Source organism: Adiantum capillus-veneris, chromosome 12 (assembly GCF_014529385.1).
Source record: "Adiantum capillus-veneris isolate H3 chromosome 12, ASM1452938v2, whole genome shotgun sequence".
Classification (NCBI taxonomy): Eukaryota; Viridiplantae; Streptophyta; class Polypodiopsida; order Polypodiales; family Pteridaceae; genus Adiantum; species Adiantum capillus-veneris.
In genome coordinates, this window is record NC_140942.1 from 68,909,607 (window position 1) to 68,926,345 (window position 16,739).

General features: G+C 45.9%; 1 protein-coding gene across 1 annotated transcript in view; it reads right to left on the bottom strand.

The window, feature by feature from the left end:
* The window catches only part of LOC147445886 (uncharacterized), an 81,852-nt gene that overhangs the window by 25,018 nt on the left and 40,095 nt on the right, over positions 1 to 16,739 (bottom strand). The window lies entirely within an intron of this gene.

Genomic DNA, 16,739 nt, shown 5'->3' on the forward strand with positions numbered 1-16,739 from the left:
AGTCTCCACAAGGCATCTCCCATGTCTCACCAATATAGATCTAATCCTCTATTGCAACCTCCTCCATCAATGGAGCATCCCCTATCGATCTCAAAATTGGATACCATCAGGTAAGGGTATTCAAAGGCGATATCTACAAGACCGCTTTCGCACAGAGCGAGGGCAATGGGAGTATGTGGTTATGGCTTTTGGATTGACAGGTGTCGTGGGTACATTTAACCGTCTCATAGTAGGCCGTTTTGGCAATATGGTTGGCGTGTGTGTGTTCATCTTTCTTGATGATATTCTCATTTTTTCTGCATCATGTGAACAACACGAAAAAGATGTAGAAAGGGTTTTAACCTGTTTCGATGAGTATTAGATGTACATTGCAGCTAAGAAATCTGAGTTTTTCCTCACTGAAGTTACTTATCTGGATTATATCATTTCTACAGAAGGCGTCAAGCTAGATCCCGCGAGAGTGAAACAGGTTTGTAATTGGGATTTGCCCAAAACTACATATGATGTGCGTCCTTTTCTTGGTTTATGTCAAGCATATAGTTCGCACATAAAGAATTTTGTGCGCATTGCCGCACCCATGACACATGTTTTGAAAGGGGTAAAGACTCTCCGACAGCGCGTGGATTTGCCCGAAGCAGCCATTCGCTGTGTCTTATCCTTGCCTCTTGGAATGACCCTTTTGAGGTGTGGACGAATACGAGCAATGTCGCCATAGGCGCTGTGCTTCAGCAGCATGGCCGTTCAGTTCCATTCCTTAGTCGGAAGTTAAATAGTACAAAAAAGAACTATTCAGTTTATGACAAAGAACTTTTGTCTGTCATTCACTCTCTCAAGCATTGGAAGCATTTTCTGTATGGTAGAGAGTTCACAGTTCGCACAGATCCCCAAGCCCTCAAGTGGCTCCAATCTATGCCTAGTGCACATTGGAGTGATCGCCAAGCACGGTGGCCACAATTTTTTGAGCAATTTGGAGATTTGATTGAGTATGTTCCTGGTAAAGTTAACCCTGTTGCAGATGCGTTAAGTCGCAAAGGACAGATCCTGACTCTTGAGTCAAGATCCATAGTTTCTATTCAGGGTGTGCCTTTCGACAGCATGAAGAACCAGTATGCAGATTCCGAGTTTGGTAAGCAATGGTTGCAGGCTCTTGCTTTTCAAGGGCCTAGCAACTATCTCATTTGTGAAGGTTTGTTGTATTTTCGTCACCGTCTATGTGTGTTGCCCTCTCTCAAGACAACCATATTGCACGATGCTCATGACTCTCGCATGGGTGGGCACAGGGGAATGAACACCACTTTGGAAAAAATACAAAGATTCTTTTATTGGCCTAAACTGCGTAAGGATGTGTTTCGTTATGTCACACAGTGCACCAAAAGGTAAAAGCTCCTCGGGGTAAGCAACAAGGACTCTTGCTTCCGCTGTCTATTCCCGATGGACCTTTTCAGGATATTTCTATGGATTTTCAAAGTAACCTTCCACCTAGTTTGCATTCAAGGAACACTCTATGTTTGACAATTGTTGACCGTTTCAGCAAATTTTGCATGTTGATTCCTTGTAAGGCCACAGTCACCGCACAAGATGTAGCACGGTTGTTCATAAAGCATTGATATCCCCTCTATGGTTTGCCAAAGTCAATCGTTTCAGATAGGGATATTAAGTTCACATCCAATTTTTGGCGCGCACTCTTTGAAAATTTTGGCACTAAGTTGAATTTTTCATTGGCTTTTCATCCACAGTCAGATGGTCAAACAGAAATGTACAATCAATTGGCTTTTGATGTTTTGAAGTCATATGTGCATGATCAGCAGTCTCATTGGGAGCTCTATCTCCCACTGGTTCAAGCAATTTTGAGTGACTCTTATTCCTCTGCCATTGGTAGCACTTCCTATGAGGCAGCTTTTGGCCGTCCGTTCCAGTCACTATTAACTTGCTCGGTCAGTCAAATGCCTGATGCCAATGCTGAAAGTCAGTCGTTGGATGAGATTTCTGAGAGTGTGAAGCTTCGGCTAAGCAAGGCTCAACGACAGGCTAACAAGCATCGTCGGGGTTTCTATCAAGAAAGCGGATTGGGTTTATTTAAGGATCATGAAGCAACGTCTTAAGCAAGTCGGAAAGAAGTGTCCTAAGTTGTCTTTCAATATGTATGGTCCATTTCTTGTCATTAAAAAGATCAATGAGGTTTCTATGAAATTGCAATTATCTAACTCATGGTCAATGCACAACATTTTCCATGTTTCTTGGTTGAAAGTGTTTCAGGGAACACCTCCAAAGGACATTTCCGAAGAAGAGCCCGAGATCATCGATGAAGCTGAAGTCATGGAGACGGAGCAAGTGTTGTTGCATCGGTTTCGCAATGGCTCAAAGAAGCAAGTCAAATAGTACTTTTTAAAGTTTAAGGATTGAGGAACCTAGGAGGCAGTGTGAGTCGATGAAGAGTTTTTCAGAGATTACCCAGAGTTGTTGGCGGACCACAAGGAAGCCATGCAGCTCGGTACCAGTACCTCACTTTGAAAAGGAGGAGATGTCACGTGAACATCTAACCCTATGTGCATGTGGACAAGCTATCTCAAGTCATAGTAGTCTCGTACGGTCCCATATGTTTTGTACGCCTACGATGATCTGCGGTACTAAACGAACTAAAAAAATTTATGATGTACTATGACGTTATGTAAGTTCAAATTTAAAAAAACAAATAATTCTCAAGTCTAAGGCTTAGGCCTTAAAGAAACTTGACATTTGTATAGATTACAAGTTACAATACTACAATGTAAAGAGTCAAGACTCAAAGACTAAAGAGAATGAGCATTACATAAACCAAAATGATCATTGAAATTTAATAAGTAGAGAGTCAAGACTCAAGATGATACAAAAAAGTGGGGGGATGAAGTGACAAGGGCTACAAAGTACTCAAAAAGAGGCACACCATAATAGAGAGACTAAATAGTAAAGTCTAAAGTAACCAGTCTAAGAGCTTTTAGAATCTAGTCACTAGTCACTAGTGCTCTCATCATCTTCCTCTTCTGAGCCTTGCTCATCAACATCATCCTCTTCCTCACAAGAGTCGAAGGATAACGGCTCATAATCTCCATCACTAATGAGGTTGCCTTCATCATCATACTCTGGCTCTTAAGGCTCTCTATCCTCCATAGTGATGGCCGCCACGCAAGAGCCACTTCCGGAGCCTCGCCGCACATAGGTCCTAGGAGCCTCCGTGGGTGTTGTTCATGCTCTGCCTCTACCTCTTGTAGCCAATGTAACTCCATGGATGACGACCTTCTTGCGTGATCGTGTGCGAGAAACCCGACGATCAATCTCCTCAAGCTCCAAGTAGAGCTCACAAAATATCATTTGCTCCTCAGGGTCTTGCTCTTTGTTGACACTCTTTAGAGTGTCAATCGTAAATGTGAGCTCATCCACGTTGACCTATTTGACATTTACAACATTGGACAATAAAAACATAATTAGTATATTCAAACTAATTAAAGACTAGAGTATAGAAAATGGAGTGAGTCGTGATTATAATTTATAATTTATACCCGTCGAGCCATAGGCATCTCATGCATAGAGCGCAACATGCGTAAATTGGAGTGACAATAGATAAGTCGCTCTAATTGCTTCGTTGAGAGCTTGTTTCGGATTTTGGTGTGGATGAGGGAGTATGCGGACCAATTCCGCTCACATGCTCCCGATGAGCAATCCTAAAACACATCAAGAGAGGCATAAACTATAAGAGACTATAGTTGAAGAGATTAAGCACAAAATGTAAAAGTTTAAGACTTGTCGCTTACTTGACCAAGAACCCTCAAAGCAAGTCTTTTGAGAGTGGGCAATTGATAGCCAAAGCTCTCCCACCAAAATAGAGGCTTCACCAAGGATTGCCGCTTCCAACATAAGTTGGAAGTAAATGCAGTGCCTCGTTGGTCCCTATAGTTGATTACCTCTTGGAGAAATGCTAAAATGTCCTCTTCTTTTAGCACCTTAAAGAGGTAATTGTTGCGCTTCTCAATAAGCTCTTGATTTGCAAAGAGTTCCGGCTTCTTGTAAGCCGGATGCAAGAGAGCCGCAAAGTAATGGATAGGTCTCTTCATCCAATCCCACCGCTTTTTGATTAGGAGGAGAATGTCGTCTCTCTTGGGAGAGTCCTCGAGGTAATAAGTACAAGAAGAGAGAGGAAATGTACTAAGTAGAGAAACAAGCATGTAGAATCTAGATATATAGAGAATGTATTATGTAATAATAAATATGTAGTTATACCGTGTTCCATCGGGAGCCCCATCTAGGATTGTAGACTTCTCAATCTCCTTGTAAGCTTCCTCCATGAAGTGCCATAGAAGCCCAATAGTTGCCCCTTCCATGTCGGTCATGCGGAGAGCCTTGTTTAAGGGCAAGATCGCAATGACAAGACACTTAATTTCTTGCCAAAACTCCTCCCGCAAGCAAAGCCATTGGATGGCTTTTGCATCTTGTTGTGAAGCGGCGGACTCTCCATTCATCCATTCCTTAAACTCATCGGAGACCATGGTCTTTTGTATTTTGTTTTGCACATCATAGAGCCGCTCTAGAAGTAGCCACATAGCGGCAAAGCGAGTGGCCGATGGCTTCTTCAACTCAAGGTCAGAGTAGGTGCAGTAAATTGCAAGCACCCTCACTTTGCCATTGATGAAACTGATGATGAGAGTGCTTGGTTGAGGATATCTTTCACCCTACCTAGCTCCCCTATGTCTTCAAAGAGAAGGTCAAGGCAATGAGAGGCACATGGAATCCATACTATGGATAGAAATTCCTTCTCTAGCCTCTTACTCATTGCCTTGCAATTTGAAGCATTGTCGGTAATCACTTGCACGACATGCTCCGCACCAACCTACACAAGAAGCATTTGTGACAAAAAGAGTTAAAACTTAAAAGTTAAAACATAGGACTCATCGGCAATTGCTCAAGACATAAAGGCTCGATTTACGGTTTTACCTCAAGAATGGCTTGACGGATGTGCTTCCAAATGAATGCCCCGATCACTTTCTTCCCTCTCGAACCCGTATCCACCGCCTGCAAGAAGTACGTGCCAAGAGGACAAGAAACAAGAATGTTGATGATGCCCCTCTTCTTGCGGTCGCTCCATCCGTCGGAGAGAATAGAGCATCCATACTTTGCCCAACCCGCACATACGGGCTCAAGTGACTTGTCAATCCTTGCCCTCTCTTCATCAAGCTTCTTTGTTCTCGTGTCGTGGTATGACACACCCATCCACCCTTCGCATGGACCAACCGCCGCAATTGTTATGATCATCCTCTTCCATCGCTCCAACCGAAGAATGTTGAAGGAGAAATTGCATTCAATCACCGTGCGGACAAATCTCTATTTCTGCGATTCTTTGTCTCTCCTTGAGGAAAGACAAGGGGCCGGAGCATCCACCCACCGATTTCGCAAGAGAAGCTTGCTTTGCCATCTTCGGAGGCCGGCCACCATCACTTGAAGACCCCTTGGACTTGGACTTCTTGGAGGAGGCACCACCATCACATGAGGCCGCGGTGGCACCGGTAGCCATGGACATAGTTGGAGAGGCCTCTTCCTCCGAATCGGAGCTATCAGCATCCGGCGACACGAACTCATCCGAGGTGACTCTACCCTTCCGTGTCTTCAATGGAAGATACTTTCTCTTGCATTCCACAAGGATATCTTCGGGGATATTAGGACATGGGCCCGCTTGTCCTCCCATCTTTGTCAAGTGGATGATGAGACCGGTGACGGAAGAGGTCATACCTTTTGGGCAATATTTGCACCACCACTTGCAAGCGTTTTGCTTGCCCCCCACTCGCTCAAAATATCGGCAATGCTTCTCAAAGGCTTCATGAAGAGGAGGCGGCATTATGTAGTATGTAGCTAGTAGCTACTAGTAGGATGTATGATGTATCAATTAGAGAGAGAGAGAGAGAGAGAGAGAGAGAGAGAGAGAGAGAGGGCACTTGGAAGGATGGGGTGGGGGTGGGAGAAGGAGAGACCCAAGGGAGCTTGAGGGGGAGAGACCCAAGGGAGAGAAGATGGAGACTCGAGAGCTTGAGCCGTGTCACTTGAGAGCTTCAATGGAAGCACATGGATGATGAGAGGCTAGAGCATTGAGAGGCTTAGGGCTAGAGCTTGTACAATGTAACTTGTAGGTTGTGTTGGAGAACAAGGGGGAGGAGTTCCTTAAATAGGAAGAGGAAGAGCATGGGAGAGGGAGAGCAATGAGCATGAGGCATTATGCACATTGCATATAATGCATGTGAGAGGGAGAGCATGGCAATGGCCCATGCACATTGGCTATGGTTGCAAAATGGCTCCAAAACGGCTAGCTCCAAACATTCAAAAACTGCCAACGGTTGTAAACGGCCGCAAAATTCTGCCGTACGAAACGTACGAATCGGACGAGACGGGACGGGCCTGGCCGAACGGAACGAGACGTTCCGTACGACGTACGAAAACTACCATGTCTTAGGTCTAGGGTTCAAGTCAGCTTGGGAAGTGTTTTGGCACCTTTGTGAGCCTATGAGCACGCCGTGCATGTCCAGGCACTTAGAGTAGTTGCATATCCTCTGATTGCACACCCAATACCACCCAGCATATGCATTTTTCAAGCAGAAGATCCAATTCTCGGCCAATTTTAGGACAGTACATTTCCAAGGATTTTGGCTTTTTTTTTTAAACATTACCAGTTTCTTGGGGTTGTGGGCTGTAGGAGAACTGCTCGACCCAAATTTCCTCAGCTATATAGGCAGACATGGGGCGCCCAGTTTTAGCAGAAGAAGCAAAAGAAGTTCTAGCAACTTGCAGTGCACCTTCTCAGCAAGACCGGTAGAGAGCCTAGTGTTTTCAGCCAACAAGAACCACCTGGCATTTTCTGTAGCAGATCAGCCCTAGTGTTTTTTGGCGTTTCTTGTAGCAGATCAAGTCTAGCGTTTTGTAGTTTCAAGACGCCACATCAGCCAAGCACATCAGCATTTTCAGTTTTCAGCACTTAGCCACAGCAGATCCTCACCGTACCGTCGAGTCCGCCAGCATTTACAGTTTCAGCCCGTTGTTTTCAGATTTCAGCATCTGCGTTTTCCGCCCATCGTCGTCAAGTCGTCATCGCCATCCTCGCCGACACAGTGTCAGAGATCAGCAAAAAGTTAGCCTTTTGGCAGATTTCAGCATTTCAGCCCTAGCATTTTCAGTTTTCAGCCCATCCTCGTCATCGTCATCATTGTCGTCGACATCGTCAGCAAGCCCATTGCATCCAAACCATTGTACCAGATTTGTGCAATCTATAGCATAGACCTCTCTCGCCATAGAGAGGGGGGCCCTTGGAGTAGGGTTTGAGAATCGTCTGGTGTCGTATTCTTCTCTCGCAGCAGCAGCAGCAAAAGAAGAAGAAGGGCACATAGAACAGGTCCAGCAATAGAAGAAGGGCACGTAGAACAGGCTCTCTCTCTCTCTCTCGCACGTCACTCCTGGCTCCTCTTGCTGCCGCGTGGATTTTCCTTCCGCTCACGTATGCTGCCCCTTTAATCTAAGCTTTTGATTAATCAATTGTAGCAGCCACCTTGCTTAAGCAGGGGGATAGCTTCATGTAAGCAAAAAGGGAGGCAGCTTGTTTTAGGCAAGCAAGAAGTGGGTCCCTTTGCAAATGCGCACATGCAGCCAGCACACATGGCAAGCGCTCTCTCTCTCTCTCTCTCTCTCTCTCTCTCTCTCTCTCTCTCTCTCTCTCTCTCTCTCTCTCTCTCTCTCTCACACACACACACACACACACATAGAGCAAGTGATGGCGTCGTGAGGGGCTGAGCAGCTGATAGCGCAGCAAATGCTCCCAAAAGGTCGCATTTGACTTTGGTACGAACCTGCGCTACGTAGGCAACCAGCAGTCTGTATGATACTACAAAGGTTCCAAGGCTACGCGCATAGAATTTTGTCCAGCAATATGCTTGTTAAACGATCATACACTAAAGCCTATTTTAACATAGGCAAGGGGGCAGCTTAACCAGAGGGGGAGCTTCAACAAAGAGGCAGATAACATTTTGGTGTCAAGTTCACGTGCACGGAGGGGGTGGTTGGTTATTGCAAGCAAGGGGGGAGCTTGGTGTGGGAGGCTGCTTGTGTGTGGACATGTACTGAGGCTCTCTCTGGATATTTGGCAGAGCAGACTGAGTGTCCCGTAGTGGGCTGTGGTAGTGCATATACCTGCATTCGGGTTGTGGTTATTACTTCTCCGCCTCGACTCAGCGGAGCCAGAGCGTCGAGCTATACCTGCATCGCCAATGGAGGCCATGAGCGCTTCACCAGTGGAGGCCATGATCGTTTCGACAGTATGTAAGCCCCATACGAAGGCAACCTTTGTGCTTACAAACAAGCGGATAACACAAATGGAAAGGGAGATCAAAGAATGGAAAGCAGAGATGGAGGGATGGTGGAAAGAGAAGGCCAACCTTCTTCAAATGTTTCTCAATGAAGGCGTGCAATGGAAGAAGGAGAAAGAGGACTTGCACGCAGAGCTACAAGCACTTAAGGTGGATTCACAAGCACTTAGAGAAGAGGTCACATCCCTCAAGCGAGAGCTTGCGGATAGAGTAAGCAGTGGACTAGAAGAAGGGGAATTCCAACCCTCGGTGATAGAGGAGATCAAGGTCATCAAGGAGCAGGTACGGATGATCACAGAGGAGGAGAAACAGAAGGTGGTAAAGACGTCTTCGTGGATGTATGTGATCACGAAGACGCAAAAGAAGGCGGATGAGGCCGAGAAATGGATAGAAGTCGCTAAGAAATGGAAAGGGAAAGAAACCACATCCATCCCCACTCTTACAATCATCAACATGACTCTAGAAGAAGAGCAGCGAAGGAAAACTAAAGCCTTGCATATAAGAGTAACCGGTCTAAAAGACCGAGATGATGTGGAAGGAGAAGTCGAAGAACTTCTCCGAATGATGGGTAGTGAGGCTACTCATATAAAGGCATGGAGGGTAGGGAAGAAGACACAAGGCAATGGGGAGACTTCAAAAGGAAGAGCTTTAATCATCCATTTCCCATCCATGGAGGCAAACAAGGACTTCTTAAGGAAATACCCTACACTAAAGAAAACGGGTATATTCCTTGGGGATGACCTCACTCTCACACAGCTTGCGCATATGAGAGAGGTAATGCCAGAGATTCAAGCGGCAAGGGAGAAGGGAAAGACGGCCTTCTCCAGAGATGGCCGGGTGGTGATTGTACAGCGGCATTCCACATGACGGTGCGAGACCCATGGGACCACACTCAAAGTTGCCACCTGGAATTGTAATGGATCTATGCGTCTTGATGTGGGTACTTTTGAGGATAGTTTTACAGGAAGAGACATCGTCTTCTACTTTGAGACACATCAGGCCCCGGGGCAATCTATGCCTCACATTAGTGGATATAGATGGGAGACAGCCTGTAGATAGGAGACACGATCAGAGCACAGAGGGCGGGGCTCAGGAGGAGTGGCAGTGATATTTAGGAAGGAGTTGCAGCCATTGATACATATAGCCCGCAGGGATGAGCGAGCTAGGTACATGTGGGTGGGATTGAGAGCAGAGACAAACAGATATCTTTACATTGCTATTTGCTACTTTCCCCCGAGTACGTCAGTTTATGCACCACCCAGAGGACAGTCCCCCTTCTCTATTTTGGATGATGACATATGGGAGTTCTCTAGAGATGGTGCCATCATCATTCTAGGGGATTTCAATGCTAGGACTGCCCATCATCAGATAGTATTTTATGATACTTCAGAGGAGATGCTGAGAGAGTTGGATGTTGCAGAGACGGGCCTATCCAGGCTATCACAGGATGGAGAACACACTGAGTATGGACGACACTTGATAGACATGGGGACTGCACATGGATTGGCCATCTTGAATGGCCTACAGAGATTTCCCGCTGCGGGGGGTTTTACATGCTTTCACACAGACATGGAGCCAGCACAATGGATTATGTCATGGCACAGCCGAGCCTCATCTCTAGTATCCAGGATTTCACGGTTGGACCCAGACCTGTTGGTGTGGCAATGGACCATGCTCTTGTGTCGTTGACCATCTCTTTTCAATTTAGTGTAGCACACAGGCTACAGGCAGCAGCCCCTAATCACTACACCTTCACGCGGGAGACGGACTCTGTATACATAGATGGGATCTACAGACGCCTGTCCTCCACAGAGGAGCCAGGGCGACCTCTGGAGGAGCTTACTACTATACTGATACCCAGCCTGAGCAGAGACGCCATTCGGGGAGCATGCCCCAGAACAGTTGGTATGATGAGGAATGCCGGGACACTAGAGCTAGACTTCAGAGGGAGGTGCTTTTGGAGGACATCACTCACAGACAATCACAGATTGACTTCCGACGCCTAGTGCGGTGGAAGAAGAGGGCATTTTTGGCTCGCCTAGAGCAGGATCTATACCAGCTATTCTTAAGTTAGGACTCACGTGAGGCATGCCGGCTCTTTCATGAGCACTCCCCCCACCCTGCCATCACTTCTACAGAGGCCTGGGGCCAGTATGCATCATCTCTGTACACAGTTTCTGAGCAGCCCCCCCTTCCCGACCACCCCAATCCATGCCCACACACATGTGCTTTTCTCACCGCCGCTGAGATGGTGAGGAAGGCCATTGACAGCATGAGGACTGGGAGAGCATATGATCATGATGGCTTAGTGGGAACTGAGCATTTCACACATGCCAGAGATTTACTAGCAGAACTTCTAGCAATTATGTTTAATCGTGCCATGTGTGAGGGCTTGCCTGATACTTGGAGCCTATCTACTATTGTACCTACCTTCAAGTCGGGAGACCCTATCGAGCCTGGGAATTATCGCACTATCATGATTGGACACACATTGGCACGGTTGTACGCATCTATTCTTGAGCAGAAGCTGAGTAGATGGGCAGAGAGGGAGGGGATACGCGCAGCCGAGCAGGCAGGTTTCAGGAGGGGTTTTTCTACTCTTGACCATATCTTGACACTCAGAGCCATCACTGAGGAGGGCAGATCACGTGGGAGACGGATCTATTGTAGCTTTGTGGATTTCCGCAAAGCATTTGACACAGTGCCCAGAGCTAGATTGATGCGCAGATTACAGCAGATGGGAGTACCCACAGAGCTCATTTGGGGTGTCATGGCATTATACAGGTCAGTAGTGGGACATGTACACACCCCAGAGGGTATATCCACACCGGTTTACTCCACTATTGGGGTGAAGCAGGGCTGCCCGCTCTCTCCTACTCTATTTGGTATGTATGTGGATTAGCTTTCTGACTACATTGAGAGAGATGGTGATAGAGGTGCACAGCTGGCAAGGACATGGATTCCACTATTGTTATATGCTGATGATATTGTGTTGATCTCCGACTCTCTGGAGGGGATGCAACGTGACTTGGATGCTTTGCATAGGTTTGCCCAGGAAAGTGGTTTGTCCGTCAACCTTGGTAAAACCAAGGTCATGGTATTTAATACCACCCCACAGTGAATCAGGAGGTCAGCGCCCGCATTCACATACGGCCAGGAGAAGGTGGAGTATACAGATGCCTACACTTGGAGTGGTTTTTAGTGGGCCAGCATTTTCATTGAGGAGGGCAACAGAGACTAGATTGACCAGAGCCCATGCAGCACTGGGTAGACTAGAAAGAATGTGTTCACAGGTTCAGTTTCAGGAGCCTCGGATGAAGCTCTGCTGGCTCTTTGGCACTTTGGTGGCTTCTGCATTGCTTTATGGAGCTGAGATTTGGGGACCTTCACTGGATCATCACGGGAGGACAGGCCGCAGTGATGGATGGGGGGACATGGAGAAGCGTCTGGTCTCTATGATCTCGCGGCTCATTAGAGCCAAGGCTTCAGTACCACGTGCTATTGTACGAGCAGAGCTAGCTGCCCCCCCACTAGTGGTTGAGGCGCTCACCAGATCTGTCTCCTTCATACTCCGCATGTGGGAACTTCCTAGAGACAGATATGCACGCCTTGCACTTGAGTCCTCTCGACAGTTAGTCATGCAGGGAGATACAGCATGCTGGTATGGAGAGATGACATCATGGTTTCAGGCGCATGGGTTCAGCATAGACAGATTGCCTCCCTTCTAGTACTCACTAGATGTGCCCTCTCTAACTCTTACATAGTTCGAGATCACCAGGCTCATTCGCCAGGACTTGACTCAGCTAGACACCAAGAGGACATGGATACAGCCAGCACAGGAGCTGGGCACGAAGATGGCTTTCTACAGAGAGCATCTACTCCAGCTTACGGAGGATGGTTTTGTGACGAGGCCCAGATACATGGACACCCACTTGTATCATGGGATACGATTTGCTATTGGCCAGATACGCACATCTTCACACCAGCTGCAGATCAAGACTGGGAGATACAGCACAGTACCAGCAGAGGCCAGGACATGTCTCCTGTGTGACATCGAGCCTGAGACAGAGTTGCACTACACATGCCACAACCCCGTCTACTACGAGATACGAGGCCGCTTCCATTGCTTGTTCATAGAGGGCTTTGGACCATTCTCTAGAGTCATGCGGTACAAGGATCAGAGATGCTTGGGTTTGTTTTTTCTCGAGCTACGTACACACACAGAGAGCCTGATGAGAGGAAAGACTAGCCAGTCTCAGAGACAGATCACAGACTCCTTCAGAGCTACCACTGGACACCCGGAGAAGTTACTACCACAGCAGAGCTCGTCGCCTTACACTAGAGGCACACTGATCGACCGAGCGACTGAGCTGGGGAGATCCAGACGCCCACGACTGTGGAGGACTACACAGCATCGACAGAGGCTGCATCAGAGGATTCGGATCACTTTGGCTCGACATGCACGACGCCCGGTCAGACTACTGACCATGGAGGAGACAGATGAAATCCGCCAGCGACCGATGCTGGATCTCATGTGATCTAGCTATCCCAACTAGCTATTTAGCTGCTTAGTTCACACCTAGCAGTTTAGGATTCCACAGTATTTTATTTTGTCATCTTGTTACTCTGACTTTGTATTAGATCCACCACATTGTAACTTTTTGGTCTCATAGGTCACTTTGGCCTTTTGAAGATGTTAATATAACATTTCATATCATCTCTCTCTCTCTCTCTCTCTCTCTCTCTCTCTCTCTCTCTCTCTCTCTCTCTCTCTCTCTCTCTCAGTACCTGCATTCACAGTAGCATTCACTTTGTTTGTGATCATTGCACTCTCTCACTAAAGGAACGGAAGGCTCTCCCTTCCGTAAGTAAAAAGAACCCTTGAGCACAATTCGGAGTACTCATCCTGAGCAATATCAACATTCATTTCCGCTGTATCTTACATGTTGCAGATGCGTTAAGTCGCAAAGGACAGATTTTGGCTCTAGAGACAAGTTCAGCAGTCTCTATTCAAAGAGTCTCTTTTGACAGCATGAAGAACAAGTATGCAGATTCTATGTTTGGTAAGCAATGGTTGCACGCTCTTGCTTCCCAAGGGCCTAGCAACTACCTCATTCATGAGGGTCTTCTGTATTTTCGTAAGGCAAGCCGTATTGCACGATGCACATGATGGGGTAGGCACAGAGGCATGAATACCGCTTTAGAAAAGGTAGAAAGATTCTTTTCTTGGCCTAAAATGCGAAAAGATATGTTGAAGTATGTCACACTGTTCCATTTGTCAAAAAGTAAAAGCTCCTAGGGGTAAGCAGCAAGGTCTCTTGCTACTGCTGCCGACTCCCAAAGGACCAATTCAGGACATTTCTATGAATTTTGTGACTAATCTTCTACCTAGTTTTCATTCAAGGAATACTCAGTGTTTAACCATTGTTGATCATTTCAGTAAATTTTGCATGTTGATTCCTTGTAAGGCCACAGTAATAGCACAAGATGTAGCACGTCTCTTCATTAAGCATTGGTATCCCCTTTGTGGTTTGCCAAAGTCGATTGTGTTAGATAGGGATGTCAAATTCACGTCACATTTTTTAAAAGCACTTTTTGAAAATTTTGGTACTAAGTTAATTTTTCATCCGCATTTCACCCACAGTCCAATGGTCAAACTGAGATCTACAATCAATTGGCTTTCAATGTTTTGAAGTCTTATGTGCATGATCAACAATCTCATTGGGAGCAGTATCTCCCTTTAGTTCAGGCAATTTTGAATGACTCATATTCCAGTGCCATTGGTAGAACTCCATATGAAGCAACATTTGGCCGTCCGTTTCAATCTTTGTTGACTCAATCGATCAGTTAGTTGACTGATGCTAATGTTGAGAGCCAATCTATGGATGAAATTATTGAGAGTGTGAAGCTTTGGCTAAGCAAGGCTCAGAATTCTTATTCTCGCCAGGCTAACAAGCATCGTGAGGATGTTACTATCAAGGAAGGGGATTGGGTCTATCTTCGGATCATGAAACAACGTCTTAAGCAAGTGGAAAGAAATTTCCAAAGTTGTCTTTTCGTATGTATGGTCCATTTCCAGTCATTAAAAAGATAAATGAGGTTTCTATAAAATTGCAGTTGCCTAACTCATGGTCAATGCACAACATTTTCCATGTTTCTTGGCTGAAGTTGTTTTAGGGAGACCCACCATAAGACACTTTTGAAGAAGAACCGGAGATCATTATATACCTAGATGAATCCAGGATAAGGCCAGATTCACCCTTAAAGGAAAGTGCAAGGTATAGAGCCATGGTAGTCACCCACAAGACAATATAACCATCAGCTCCATCATGCAAAGTATTGACTAAATACCACGACATCCCCACTAACGTCGTCACTGCCCAATAGTGGGCGGAGAACTAGGTACTAACATATGCTCCCAAACACACCACACACCGCACGCACGCACACATGAGCATACGTCAACACAAAGTTCAACGTATTGAGTTTCTGTCATGACTCCGGAGATCAAGGGCAGACTCAGCCATAATGAGGCCTAGCACCAAAGGAAGCATTAAATCGAAAAAATTAGCACAAAAATGAGGTAGTTGATAGGGCATACGCACCACAAAAGATAGAAAGAATTAGCACAATATCAACTGGTCGTTTCGGACGAAAACTTCACAATGTGAAGTCTGCATGTCCGCTAAACGACTAAAAAATATACCTAGATGAATCCAGGATAAGCCCAGATTCACCCTTAAAGGAAATTGCAAGGTATAGACCCATGGTAGTCACCCACAAGACAATATAACCATCAGCTCCATCATGCAAACTATTGACTAAATACCACGACATCCCCACGATATTTATAGAGGGGGAATGCCTTGTACCTTTGGGCCAACTTTTGACACAAAGGCTAACATACTTCTACGACCCATTGTGTATGATGTCATAATCTTGGTCACCCCGAAGACGAGAATCCGACACGACACATGAAAGAATCACTTAAAATACTTCACAACTTTAAAATCACAATTCAATTTGGTCGTTACGGCCCGACTTCTCTGCCCAGGGGTATTGGCCCCAAAGACTGGCGCCCCTTTCCGTATTTCTTTTACATTAATGCTTGATCAAAGTATATAACTCTCGCAGGTCCTCAGCTCTCAGACTCTGCGTCCAGATGCTCTGAAAAGTGAGGCCCTTGGGCCCTTTTTATTCTTACAAAGGGATGCCAAAAGCAAAGCCCCAAGAGTAGTAAACTCAATTGGTCCAAAAGCTTTCAACTCAAAAACAAAGAGTCCCAAAAAGCAATGCGTGTTGCGGGATTCTGTATTGCTGCCACGTGGCATTTTTGCCGCACGGTCACTGTGTATGTGTGTCCAGGCAGTGTTGCCACGTCATCATTTTGTGACATTCCCCCCCCCCGTTGAAAGAATTGTAATCGCCTTGATTACGCTTGCAAAATCAGACATAAGCCATAAACCGGTTCAGTAGACACTGACCCAAGTACCGATGCACTAGACGACACAAATCCAGCACTTGTACAAAGACGACATTCACGTCACATGACCTCACATGATAGATCAAATCAATCACAAAAAAAATCATTCCAAATCTCAGACCATGACTGCCAGCAACGTATTTACTAATCGCATCTAGATCCATCCCAGACCTCATTGATGTCGAATTAACTAATCCTTATTGCGATCATGTCTATAGAGATTTTCCACTCAAGCACTATCGTGTGCGAGTAATCATTCGCCTCAAGCACTATCGTGTGCAAGTAATCATTTCCAGGGTTAATGAAGGTGGTCAACCTTATTGCTACATGGGCAGGTACCACGGACTTGGGTAGGATTCAAACAGTTGCTTGCAAGAAGAGATTTTTACAGCTTGGAACCACGTGGGATGAAGACGACAAGTACTTTAAAGCCATACAATCAGCAGTTTCGGGAAACTTTATTTCACCACAGATGGTGGCAAAGTTGGGAGTTAAGCCTGAAGAGATGAGGACACACATGGATGCGACATTAGCAACAATGGCGCAAGAGGTTATAGTCACACCTTTGACCAGACAGCTCCGCTAACATGTTCAAGGGTATGCTAGACAAGAGGACTTCCATATCCTGATAATACCTCAAGGGGCTCAAATATCTACAGCAAACTTGCAAAGCCTTGCTCCTACTCTTCAACAAGGGTTGATTCTTGCAACAAACATGGTCTCTTGCTATGGTTACCCAAGTCACACTTGAAAATGTTTTTAGAAAAGGCATAAGCAAATTAAGTTAAAGCAGCTTACTTAGACTAAAACTTGAAACAAGTACTCAACTTTGAACTGACAAGGATAAGACATCTCAAAGACTTAATCCTAGTAATCAGACTCCA